Source organism: Gorilla gorilla, chromosome 5 (genome assembly GCF_029281585.2).
Source record: "Gorilla gorilla gorilla isolate KB3781 chromosome 5, NHGRI_mGorGor1-v2.1_pri, whole genome shotgun sequence".
Taxonomy (NCBI): domain Eukaryota; kingdom Metazoa; phylum Chordata; class Mammalia; order Primates; family Hominidae; genus Gorilla; species Gorilla gorilla.
The window spans coordinates 129,792,242-129,806,150 of record NC_073229.2 but is presented as its reverse complement, the minus strand read 5'-3'; the positions used below and the strand labels follow the sequence as shown (position 1 = coordinate 129,806,150).

The window sequence follows — 13,909 nt, the reverse complement described above, 5'->3', positions numbered from 1 at the left end:
AGTAGACAGATTCTTCCATCCTTACCACACAGCCTCTCTGGGTTCCAAATACCTGCCCCAGCTCCTACCATCACACCTGCATCTCAGCACATCCATTACACTAAAAGGTATGGCCTGTGAGTTGCACCTATCAATTCCACTCATATCCTGTTGGCCAGAGGTTAACTGCATGACTAGGCTTAGCTGTAAGGAAAATTTGAAACATCATTTTTAGAAAGAAGTAGGCCTTGGTGAGCAGCTGCAATTTCCACTATAGAATCAAATAATCTTGTTTTTCTTTTCTCCTGGGAAATCAGGAAGCTCAAAGTCAAATTTGTTTCATTCATGTACATATATGTACACATTAGTGCTTGGGAATAATGCTGTCAAGAAATGGGAATGCAGATACCTCTTCAGATCTCGATTTCAATTCTTTTGGATACATACTTAGAAGTGGGTTTCCTGGGTCATGTGGTAGTTCTATTTTCAGCTTTTTGAGAAACCTCCAAACTGTTTTCCATAGTGGGTGCACCAATTTACATTCTTATCAAAAGTGTACAAGGGTTTCAATTTCTCCAAATCCTCAAAGACATATGATATTTCATTTTTTTAATGATAGCCATCCTAGCAGATGTGAGGTGATATCTCATTGTGGTTTTGATTTGCATTTCCCTGATGATTAGTGATTTCGGCAACTTTTCATATACTTTTGGGCCATTTGTATGTCTTCCTTGAATAAGTATCTATTCAGGTCCTTAGCCCATTTCTAAATTATATTATCTGTTTTTTTTTTCTATAGAGTTACAAGTATTCCTTATATATTTGGGATATTAACCCCTTATGAGACACATGGTTTGCAAATATTTTCTCCATTCTGTAGGCTGCCTTCTCAGTCTGTTGATTATTTTTGTTTGCTTCAGAAGCTTTTTTTTAATAGTTTGATATTGTCCCACCTGTCTATTTTTGCTTTTGTTGCTTGTGCTTTTAGTATCGTATGCAAGAAATCATTGCCAAGACAAATGTCATGAACCATTCCCCTGTGATTTATTCTAGAAGTTTTACACTTTCAGGTTTTATGTTTAAGTCTGTAACCTACTTTGTGTTGATTTTTGTGAATGGTACAAGATAAGTGTCCATTTTCTTCTTTTTCTTTCTTTCTTTCTTTCTTTCTTTCTTTCTTTCTTTCTTTCTTTCTTTCTTTCTTTCTTTAGATGGAGTCTCACTCTGTCGCTAGGCTGGAGTGCAGTGGCATGTTCTCGGTTCACTGCAACCTCTGCTTTCCGGGTTCAAGCAATTCTCCTGCCTCAGTCTCCCAAGTAGTTGTGACTACAGGTGCACACCACCATGCCCAGCTAATTTTTGTATTTTTAGTAGAGACGGGGTTTCACCATGCTGGCCAGGATGGTCTTGATCTCTTGATCTCATGATCTGCCTGCCTAAGCCTCCCAAAGTGCTGGGATTACTTCCTTTCCCCGTTATGTGTTCTTAGCCCCTTTGCTGAAGATCAGTTGACCACAGATGCATGGGTTTATTTCTGGAATTTCTATTCTGTTCCATTGGTTCATATGTCTGTTTTTATGCCAGTACCATACTGTTTTAATTAATGTAGCTGTATAATAGAGTTTGAAATCGGGGAATATGATACCTCCAGGCCTGTTCTTCTTTTTCATGACTGCTGGGCTATTTGGGGTCTTTTGTGGTTCCATATGAATATTAGGATTGTTTCTTATGTTTCTACATTTAAAATATTTTCTATATATTTTTCCCTTTCCATAGTCTTGATTTTCTATTTTGATTTTATTAAACTCTTTATATACTTGTATTTTATTGTAAGATGACTCAAGTCCTTTTCAGGAAGGGCTGTGATATAAACAAATGGTTAATGTGACTATGAATAATGAGAATTCTAACATAGAACACTCCCAAGCAACATTCAGCTTTGATTTTCCATCTATGCTGGAAAATGCTAGTCATCTCAAATATACCAAGCTTGAATTCCATTTAATTTGCAGTGTGCCTAACATATTACCTGATATTTTACCATTAGCGGGTTTCTCTCTTGGCTAAAGGTTTGTGCCATTGTAAACTGTAAATATTCTGGGGAGGAGTAATCACTTATATTATTATCAGTCATCTCTGCTGTAGTGAGAATTAGCTAAATGGTTGTGTTTCACGGTAATAACTGCTAAGAAGGGTGGGTCTGAGGAAATATGACACGAGACCAATGAGTATTCATTCTGGGCAGGGCAAAAGTGCAGAAGATGTGTCGCGTGGATCACTACAGAAGGCAGCATGGCATCTGGATGGCTTCTGAGGCATGGTGGAAATAGGGGAGAGGGCTTGATGATCTTTCGGTTTTATTTTGAACTTATTTGTGCCAAGCCTTGTTCAAGGGCTTTATGCAAATATATTACTTTACTTAAACCAGCCCTGGCAGTAAGACAGGAGAAGACAGACCATGTGCCACAAAATGGAATGCAATTGCTAACCCTGTCTTGCACTAGTTTACCAAGGGATTTCATAGACCTTTTCTCATCTGATCCTTTAGTAACCCTGTTGGATAGGTTGAGTAAACAGGAGGAAATGAGACCCAGGGAGGCCAGGTAATATATAGGTGATAGAGCTGGGACTCTACCCAAGTCCTCCCCAAAGACTCATTTAACTGCACCATGACCATGCCCCCAATTCCACATCATTTCACAGAGAGTTGGCGTCACATCTAAAAACAAAGTTAAAGATGTTTTTAAGTGGGGAAATGGGAAGACTTTAGATGAATAATGGAATAAAATGTTTGGCATGAAAACACCATAATTCATTACTCCAAAAGCTGAGGAAGAAATTTCTCCTGGGTGGCTGAGGTGTCAGGCTCCTGGGTAGACCAGCCCCTCTGCTGTGCTCATTCTCTCCATCCTGGAGACATTGTGTTTACTCTTTCTTTCTTCAGCCTCTAATCATTTCTAGATCTTACCCATTCTATATGAAGGAAAAACCCTCCAAGTTTTGACCCCTCATCACTCTCCATTCTATTGTCTTCAAACTTCTCAACGAAAGGCACAGTTCTCTCTTCTTTCTCATTCCTCTGAAAACATGTCTTTGCTTCTGACACCTGCTCTCAGTAAAGTTGTTGATTACCCCCAATACAAAATTCGGTGGACTCCTCTCAGTCCCTTCCCTTCTTGACCTTCCTAGGTCACATTTGACATGACTGACCACTCCCTCCCTCCTTCTTTATCTCCTCTAGCAGTACCTTCTCTTGGTTCATCTTCTACCTCTCTGAACATTCTCTCTCAGAATCCTCACTGAATCAATTTCTCTGTCCACCTCTTAAATGTTGGGATGCTTGAGTGTTTTCCTGCTGCGTTCCTATTCTCTTCTCACTCTCTCTGCTCTAGCTAGACACCAATGTCCACCTCCATGTCCATCTTCCTCTCCATCTCCATCTCTAATCTCATATCTCAGTTCCCCAAGCTCCTGAAGAAGCACCTTATCTCTTATTACACAATGGACATTTTGTTCCATGAATATCCATTACAAACTGAAATTCATTACTTCTGAAATTGAACTTCTTACATTTCCTCCCACTCAGTTTTGCAATTTCTTCCACACTGCCTGTGCTGACTGATAATCCCAGCATTCACCTAGTGTCCCAGAGGAGAAGCAGGACTCCTTCTTCCCTCACCCCACATCCAATCATCCTTCAAACCTCACTGGTTGTGCCCTTTAGCCATCTCTTGGACCCACTCTCTCCTCTCCATCCTTCCCACTATTCCTTAAATTCAGGCTATCCTTGGCGTCTGCCTAGAGAGTGGCACTAGATTTCCAATTGGTCTCATTGCCTCTAGATTCATTTCTTTCCCATCCAAACAGTCCATCAAGTGGGTCTCGCTAAAACACAGGTCCAGTTCTTAAAATCCTCAACAACTCCCCACGGGCTACCAAATGAAATCCAAACTTTTCCCATAGTAAAATCTTCAAGAGTTACATTCTAGTGTTCTACCTACCTGGCCTTATTTCCTGCTATTTCTTCATCCACTAGTCCTTCCTTCCAATGTCCTCTCCCAATTCCTTTGGTATGCTTTTCTCGTCTCCAAACTCTATAATTCTGTATAATCCTTGCTATCTATTCACCAGATTTTCTTGATTGCTCATAAGGGAGGTCTATTTCATGTACATTAGGACTGTAGAGAAAGGAACAGCTACATCTGCCTAGAGAAATCCATACAGAAGAGGAGAATGCTTGTGCTGAGGCTTGAAAGAGGAGGAAACGCTGGCTCCATGAAGCCTTCATCGACCCTCGAGGATTGGTAAGTCCTACCTCTTTCTTATGTGCTGCCTTTGTGCATTTACTTGTTTGTTTCTCTTGGCGGACTGTGAGCTCTTTGAGTGTAGGGATTAGGTTGTAGCCCTTGTAGTAGCCCCAGTGCCAAGTACAGTGCCAGCACTTTGTAGGCCTCAATAAACTTAGATTGGACTGAATCAGAGTAGCCCAAGGCTGCTGAGCTCATTAATGGCAAGTGGTTGGTTTAAGCGAAGTGGCACTCCATGCTCAGGTCTGGAATCTTGACCTCATTAGAACCCTGTTCCAACCTAACCTGCCAACTGGCTGTGACCTTTCAAATGTTAACACTATACATCAGCACGTGTGAGATAGCATGTGCACACCGAGTATCAACACGGCATATGGATATGTAGTATATGGAAACTCAGCTCATCTCACTCACCAAATTTATGGCCCTTTTAAACCTCCCGGGTTAGTTTTGAATCAAACCCAGATTTTCTAGTGTTTGAGTTCATTTTCTTTTGGCAAATATATCTTCCTGTTGTTAAGAAGAAAGCCTTTACAAAGATTATTTAAAATTTTAACTAGTTTCTTGAACATCAGCTAGTTCTTATAATACAGGATTTTAATGGTATGAGTGTAAATGAATCAAAAACACGTGCATTAATATCCCCTCAGAATCCTCAGGCTGTTCAAAAATTTACAAGAGACATTTGAAGAAAATATAGTTTAGGTTCTGTCAGATTCTAAATGCAGAATATTTTAAGATATGCCGTGATTTCAAAGTATGACTTTGCAAGCTTATTGGAGTATCACAATATTGGAGTATCATTGACATTTGTATAAGTGAACTATTTAGTAACTGGAGTTATCATGAGTGGCCACAAGGCTCTACTTAAGCAAAGTGACTGCCACCACACAGTGCAGTAGACCTCCGGTTTAAGAGTTTCTAAGTCTGACCCAACTGGTAACAAAGAGAAGCTTTGTCTCAAGTTCAGCACAGCAGCCCTTCGGAGGTTGGTGCTCTTTGTGTTTTTTCTTTACCAAGGAGAGTGGGAGTTTTAGATACAGGGAGGCGTGGGTTGCTTGAGTGAAAGGAAAGCAGTGCAGGGGTCCTACCTGCCTCTGTAATGGAAACTCCTCCTCATTATGAAGCTACTGCCTTGTTGGGCACACAACGAATATGGGCTGGGAAGAGCAGGGTGATTGCAGGTCATGATGACCTAGCAGGATTAGCTAGTTTGTATAAACACGTTCCAAGTCCAGCTATGTTTCAGTTAAGCTGCGCACAGACAAATACCAAAGTGGCCTAGCCCTGTTTCAGTGTCACAAACTGTTTATTTATACAAGAGATCCCTAGAAGTCCACTAATTTAGGAGACAGCCATCTTAGGGAATTCATGGGACCCTCTCTGTAGTGGTTATTTTAAAACCAAATTAAACCAGGCCCTTGAGAAAGCAGTGTAGAGAGTGATCCCATATTGCATCTTGATGTAAGCAGGACAGTGAGTCTTTTGAAAGAACTTCCCTATCACGAGTGTCTATTGGTTTCATTTGTTCTACAGGGATGTGAACCATTTGGTGTGCTGGGTTGTGGCTCACACATTGAGATAAGAATGAAGCCTATGTAGGTCACTCTTCTGCGTCTAACATGTTTCTCTTCTTGCCTGTTGAGAAAGAGCTGTAGCCTTCTTGGGGTTCAAGCAGACACTCAAAAAGCTCCTTTTGCATTTTGATACATCTAATAGAGCCTACAAATGGAAGCTACCTTGTGCATTGTTCAATAAACATTTATGGAGCACTTCCTGTGGGCCAGAGACTGGGTTAGGGATTGGTTACATAGATAGTTGATGCAGATAGGAAAAAAAAAGTTAGATCTTCAGTAAAGTTATAACCTGAGTCTGGAGGCAAAGAGGATGGAAGAGACAGATATGTAAAGAAACCGTAAACATATAAGTCCTGAGACAAAATCAAGTACAAAGTCCTAGGAAGGTAGAAACTTCACAGGAAAGGAAGCAACTCACTTTTTCTGGGGACATCAAGAAAGCCTTCCCAGGGAAGGTGATTTTGAGATAGGTTTTAAAGGATGGGTTGGAATTTGATAGTTGATCAAGGTCAATGATATCAGTGGAAGAACAGATCCACAGGGAGGTCAATAGGAAAAGGAAAAGGAACTTATCCAAAAGGCCTCAATGGGGTTGACTTTTGATTGGTACCCTTTGTACTTCCTATTTAAAGAATGGTTTGGCTCCTGTCTTTTTGTTTCCTCAATGCCCTGTTTCTCATTTGTCACTTTGATTTTTCTCTTGTATTTTGTCTCCTTTTGCAGTCTTGATTCAATCCAGTTCAGCATTTACTGACATCTTATATTTTTGGTGCTGCATCAACCCTATGGGAAATACAAGCGAAGGAAAACCCTGTCTCAGCCCTCTGAGACTGTGTTCTCCAAGGCTTGTGTTGACATGGTCTACATGCACTCACTCATTGAAGTGCTTTGGAAACAGGTTGATGATTATCCTCCAGCCTTTAAAAGCCATCCAAATTGACAGTTGCTCAGCCTCATTTCAATTACGAGGTAGTGAAAATGTGACAAAATATATTAGGCATGGAAATTAAAGTTTCTGATGGTGTAATACAAATCCTTTCTTATGACAAACACAATCCCCAGGAGTGGTACCACAGCTGATTCATTTTTCATATGTTTTAGGAAAAGCACAATTTTTCAAAAATCTTGAATTGGCTATTATAGGAATACATGCCTAAGGGAGACATAAATGTAGATTTTCCTGGCACTATTATTTCCTGTGCTCTAGGGATAAGAAATCCACAAGATATAACTTTAAAAACCTGCTATGTTGCCTGAAGTTTCTCCATACCTTCTATTGCTTAATTGCTTTTATTTTATTGGCTGGTTAAAGAAGAGAAATGCTAACCTAGTTATTGGTTTGACTCAGCAGTCTCTCATGTCTGAAAAAAAAAAGTGATATGAGTGGGAAGAGCCTTGAAACAAATTTGTAGTGAGACTCACTGTTCCTCTCTATCTTGAGGAATAGAAATCAGATTTCATAGAGTACTTGTATTTTTACACCTAAAAAAGCCTTCTGAAATAGAAAGAAAAAGATCATGCCATGTCAGTCAAGGTCAAGAGAGTTTACATTGGGTCTGCAGGTACCAAGATGGGAGTGATGATAAGACTGAGGACTTCTTGTCACTGGCTCAAAGCACCAAACTCAATCCTTCTTACTTCAGACACACAAGAAACCAAGAAGGCTTTCACAGCAATACTTGCCATTCAGGTTGTTCAAAATGACTTCCAGAATGCCCAGCATTATTAGGAGAAAGGTACTACCTAATGAACTTCATGCTAAACACTCTATTGTATCCCATTTTGTTTCCTCCTGCCACAGTTCCAGGAACCAAACTGAGTCAAAAAGAGAATACTGAACTATTTACCAAGTCACATGACTAAACTAAACTTTAATGCTAACTGTAAAAACAAGAGGCCTAATCTCTTGGATGTGTATGTTTGGTTTTTGTCTTGCTTTTTTGTTTGTTTGTTTTTGGTTGTTTTGCTTTGGATTTTTTTGTTTTATTTTCATAGTGGTAATTTCGGCATTTGCCAAGTGACTAATACTCTTCGGTAACATCAGTTTATGCGGACCCAGGATCTCTCCTTTCAGAGCAAGTATGTTCATGATTGTTCAGGTATTTCTGCAGGATTAGCTGGCCCAATCGCTTAAAGTTCTGTATGGTCTACAAAATACTTTCTCATTTGTTATTTCATATGAGTCTTGAAAGTGACCTGTGAGATAGACTGAAATGTTTGATTATTCACAGTTCACAGATAGGGGCAGCAGACCCAGAGAGCCTAATTTAGATTCAGTTATACTAATTTAAACCCTAGTAAGTAGCAGAGCTGAGATTTAAAACTAAGTTTCCCCTCTCCAAGTTCTGAATTGTTCCCATGATACAAGAGGTCGTGTGTGGTGAAAGAAATCAGGGCTGGGTATGAGGCCTCTCTGCCAATGGTTGCCTGCCTGGATTAGTTGTTTTGCCAGAGATAAGACCTGACAGAGACATCAGTGCATTGGGCAGGATGATGACCAGCTTCCCCTTCAAATGGATAGGTTTTAGATACTTATCTTTATTTAGTGAGAATTGGAGAGACTGACTTTCTAATAGCAAAAATTCCACATTCCTTTGTTTTGAACAATATGTCCACCTTCTTGTCCTATGACTCCAGTTTCCCCAAGTCAAAAACATTAATGACCCTTGTAGACTCATTTTTTTGGTGAAGACTTTAACAAAATCTACTGCTTCCAGAAGTATGGAGGATGATCACACTGCAAATACCCTGCTTCTCATTGGTCACTTTGATTTTTCTCTTTTATTTCCTCTTCTTTGGCAATCTTGATTCAATCCAATTCAGCGTTTATTGACATTTTATATTTTTCGGCACTGCATTGGCCCCGTGGGAGACACAAGAGAAGAAAACCCTGAACCAGCCCTCTCACACAGCCTGCAACTTGAGAAGCCCCTTTGAATAGACCCCTTGCCCAAGTCTCTCTCTCTCTCTTTTTCCCCCCCCCACCCTCTTCCCTTTTCTCTTTCAGCCCTCAACCTTCCCAACTCTGACACCCTATTCTCAGGTCTTACACCTCCTGAAATCTCTCTCCCTTTCTTGGCAGAGCAACTTAATCTCACCTCAGCCTCTCTCTCTAAACTTGGAATCTCCTTCACAGAATGATATAAACCTTCAGCTATGTCAAAGACCATTCTCCTGAGAATATCAATTTTGTTGAACTCAACAAATCAAAGAACCAACGCTTAGTACCAGACTCTATCTTCCTTAAAAGGCAGTGAGGAAATTGTTAAAATATACGTGTAAACTTCTTTCTGTTGTGTGGTTAAATTCACGTAAGAGAGTAATACATGTGCTAAGCAGAAGGGGGCCAATTTACACTTTACTAGTTATGTAAGCAACCATGCAATAAAATTATTTTAAGTTAACAAACACTACATTCCTGATTAATTGCAAAATGTCTTAAGTCTCTTTTAAACGATTCTCTGACAGCTACTCAATGCGACTGCCCTTTCATTGGGCTCTTCCTCCAACCCTCAGTTTCCTCATCTGGAAAACAGAGATATCACTTTCATGCACTGATTTGGTAAGAATTAAATGAGATACCCTCATATAACACATCTAATCACAGCATCTGTTCATAGTAGGCAGTTGGCAAATCTGAGCCACCTCCCCACCTCACCCCCTCCAACATTTGCCCATAATGCTTCTCCTTCCCTCAGGCCCAACTTCCATCAAATATTGTAAACTTTCCTAGGAACAGAACCTTGTCCTTTATTCCCTATGCTTAGAATAATGTGGCAAAGGCTGGGTATAGACAAGTCATTTAATAGTTGACCTTCCATATTAAATTTCCATTTATATCTATCTATCTATCTCTTTCTCTATCAATATTTTCCCTTGAGTCTCTATCTTTATACATATATACATATGCACGCATATAAGTATATGCACATATATATTTTAGCCTGAAAGTTTTTACATAAATTGTAGCAATAAAAGTACTGTCTTTGGAGAAGAGATAAGAGATAAGAAGTCTTGGTTACTCAACATGTTGAGCCATGATTCTTTGGCAAGCAGGACCTTAGTTCTTAGGGTTCCATCTGGAAGACAAAGCATCCTCCTTTTTGCAATAATGTCTTATCTGTCTATGAAAGATAAAGGGGTCATCTGAAGTGGCAGAGACCTGAAATGTTAGTTCCAAGAAATTTTGTTGCTAGTTTTTATTATTCTTCTCTGGATGGAATGTAGCCTCACAATTAAGTTTGCTATCTGACTCGGGTTTTATTTCACTTCATTCTCAACCCATCTATAGTAGTTTGTAGATTAGTTTTTGTGTTTTGGAAAAACAAAGAATATTGGAAGATTCAAATAAGGCTTTAAGGAAATTCATCATTAATTTGGTAAATAACATCTTCCTAGAAAGAATGTTTAGCTTTGGCCCTTTCAATATCATCAGTTTTAGGAAGTGTATTATCTAGTTTGGTAGCTCAGTTGTAACTAATGTCTTCTATAATTTCCTCTTACTCACATGCCACAAAGATATTTCCCTGGAGCCTCAATGATTTCACCCCTGGATATAGATGGTAAAGAAGAGAGTAGTAGAAAATGAAGCTGAAGAAACAGGCTGTGATCAGATTATGACAGGCCTTGAGTTTTGGGCTTTATTTTGTGGACAAAAGGGAATTTGAGGTAGAGAATAGTGTGAGGGAAAGCTAAAAAGCATGAAGAGAATGATGTTAAGATTTGAATTTCAAGGCCATGGGAAACCTCTGAAGCATTTTAAGCTAGCAATGGACTTGAATATATTTGTATTTTTAAACAACAAAGATGTTTGCCTTGTGAAGGAGGTTGAGGTGGGAATGTGGAGAGAGAGAGGCTAATTAAGAATATGGCCTGTGATGGCCCACATGAGAATTGGTAGATAGTAACCCGGTTTAAGCAAAGGAGATGGTGAGGAAAAAGGTCACATTCAAGAGACAGGAACATTTCCTATGTAGGAAATAGGATTCCATGTGATTCTGAGTATGAAGAGAAAGAGGAAGAAAATAAAGATAATACCCAATCAAAGAACATAAGTTATTTAGAAACTGGGTATAACTGATTTAAAATCAATGTGATTCTGAAAACGGTGGTCTCAGTTGGTTTCTCTTATAATATCACACCCACCACGAAGCTGTGCACACAAGACACCATCTACAAATGATGTCGGCTGGTAGCACACTCTCCAAAGGAAGGCACCGAGGGTGCTTCCAAAAATACAGACCCACCTCATCTGCAAATGTTTTCATGGCAATGGATGACTTACCCTATTTACAAAACTTAATCTACCTGATTGGTATTATTCCACAAAGATTTGATCTGGCGGGCAGTGAATCCAGGTCCCTCAGCTTTTCCTTCTCTATATGAATCCTCCACCAGATATTTAGTAAGACAGTGACATGCAAGAAAAATCATCATTGAGAACTTTGGAACACAGTGGGAGGTTTGGTTGAAGATGAGTTTATAACAGCTGTGGAGATAAAACTGTAAACATTTACTTTTTCAGCTCCTTCCTGTCCTTTATTTCCATTGATAAGAAAAAGCTGTCTGTAACTGATTTCCAGGTAAATCTTAGGTTTAAATCCCCACTTTATTTTTCCTTTTACTCATCCCGGAAATAAAAAACCATCACAGTTCAGTTCAATTCCTATACGCGTATAGCTCAACTTTTGTTCCTGTTGATGATTAAGAATGATTAAGAAAAAGTAATGGGCATATATTTCTTTGACAATCTAGGAAACAAATCAGTTGAAAAACCGTGCCCTGTCTATCTCAACTGTTGTTAACATTGGGTCAAAGTACAGGAAGAAAATGAAACCTTCTTCAAATTCTTGCCCTGCTTAGCAAAATCTCAGTTTGGAGACAGCATATTCAGGGTAAGCCCTCTGACTTGGTTTATATCCCTATTGGCACATCACGAGATATTGGCCAGGTTGCTTAACTTTTCAGCATGAACTCCCCTGTCTGCATAAGGGGCATTTGATGGTGATCATCCCTTTAGCAAGCATTTATTAAACGTCTATTTTCATGTATCACTGTACTAGGTACTATACCAAGATGCCTACCCAAGAGAGATATGGTAAAAAAAAAATCTATGAGATAATGAAAGTAAAATGTTTTAATGTCCTTGAAGGAATGAAACTATGCCAAGCCAAGAGATTATGAATTTAAAATTTCATGAGAGTGAAGAAGGATTTTCACTGTTTTCATAACTTTAAAATTTATTTAGTTGATATGGAGATCGGGATTAATCTCAACAGAGAAGAGTTAGCATTGCACAGAGAAAAACTCTGTTCAGGACCGAGAATATATGTGCAGATCACAGAGTCACAAAGGAGGTCAGGATAAAGAGAAAGCGCCAGGATAATGGGCTGCAAATTTATCATAAGCCCTGGCAAAATAATGACATAATTTTGAACAAGATCATTGAGTATAAAGAGTACTATGCTAAACAGATTAATATTTGGCCTTTCTCCATGCTGGTCTGTCCTGGGAAGCTGAACCCTATAGGCTTTGTTACCCAGGGTCCCGTGACACTGGCTTCCATTGAAATTTGTCCAATGAGCAGCACCAGCAGGAGATCGGGGTGGAAGGAGATAGCAATCGGAGTATTTCTTCCAGGGCTCCTACCTTCCCTGGGTGGGTCTCTGACAGTGGCTGTAGCCTCTACTAGCTTACACTGGATTCAAGCAGCACTATTTCCTCCTCTTGTTCTTTAGGCCGAAGTACAAGAACAGCTTCCCACTGTCGCTAGTCTCTGGGTGCCTCAACATCCCATGTTTGTTTCTTTAACCTGCTTGTAACCTGTAAGTAGGCATTTATCAAACTGTCTTTATGGAAACTTCTGGGGTGGATTTTGTTCTTGCCAGGATCCTGACTAATATATAGTATTACAAAATATTTACATAAAGTCCAGAAAGATCCTCATGTAGACTCTAAGATATTTTTCACATGAAAAACAAAAACACCCAAGTTTTTTAATCAATCTCCCCACAAGATGTCCCAGAGATGTTTGGATTTTATTTCTTTGAAGCTCTAGAAGGTCTCACACAGGGGCATCAAAATCCTCTGATGAAACAATTTTTAAGCAGAAACTCATTATGAAAATATCTTAGAAAGGGTGAGAAACCCCAGAGGATACTTCATGCATTGTTCTTTTCCTTTACGTGGTTGATGACGTGCATTTTAAGTCAGAAGAAAGGAAAACATTCAGTAATTCTGGCTTTTCTTAGGCAATAATGGGTTTTGCAGGTCTGGGGACAGGATTTTATCTGAGGGGTTAGAGTGTACATGGATCAGAGCTTTGTGTCACACACACACAGAACACAATGAGGTGTCAGCAATCTGCAGTCTGGGAGGATGCTCACACGATCCAGCATTGACATTTTGTGACTCACTTTACCTCCCTTCTGCTCTAGTAACAAACATACTACCAAGTGGGGAGCTATAAATGAGTCCACTTCCTGCAAATAAGATTTTAATGAGATTCTTTAGCTGGTCACACACCAACGTGAGATAATAAAAAGTTGATTGTTCATCTCCTCCCCCCCAGCGCTAGTGATAGTCCGTGTTCTTGAAACATACCAAATTTAATTAAGCTTACAAAATTATAATGGGACAAAAAATTAGGTCAAAATAAGTCTGTCTCCAGTGATGGTGACAGGGACTTTCACGTACAGCCAAGTAATCTCCAGCAGAACGTCACTGCTGCTTGACCTAATGTCACGGAAAACATAACATTTTGTAACCGTCATGCTTCATTTGGCATGCCTTGGCTAACTCACTCATCCTCAGGCTTAAAAATAGGGCATTGAGGTACGTTAGAGAAAAAGGACGTAACATTCCAACCCTCTCTCCGTGGGACTTAGAAGGTCTACATGGGAAACCATTTGTTTTCTCCCCACAATTTGTCTCTGTCCCTTATTTTTAGACATTGATGGTAAGAGGGGCCTATGGGGCACAGGTATGATCAGGAGCCAATGGGGAGGAGCAAATGCAGGAGGAGGAAATGGGAAGACAAACTATTTT

General features: G+C 39.6%; 1 long non-coding RNA gene across 1 annotated transcript; it reads left to right on the top strand.

The window, feature by feature from the left end:
• The first annotated feature begins 1,943 nt into the window (after positions 1–1,943).
• On the top strand, positions 1,944–12,690 carry LOC134758681 (uncharacterized). Its single transcript, XR_010134123.1, has 4 exons — positions 1,944–2,048; positions 4,156–4,283; positions 11,618–11,757; positions 12,601–12,690. It is a non-coding gene; the product is annotated as an uncharacterized lncRNA (long non-coding RNA).
• The last annotated feature ends 1,219 nt before the right edge of the window (positions 12,691–13,909 follow it).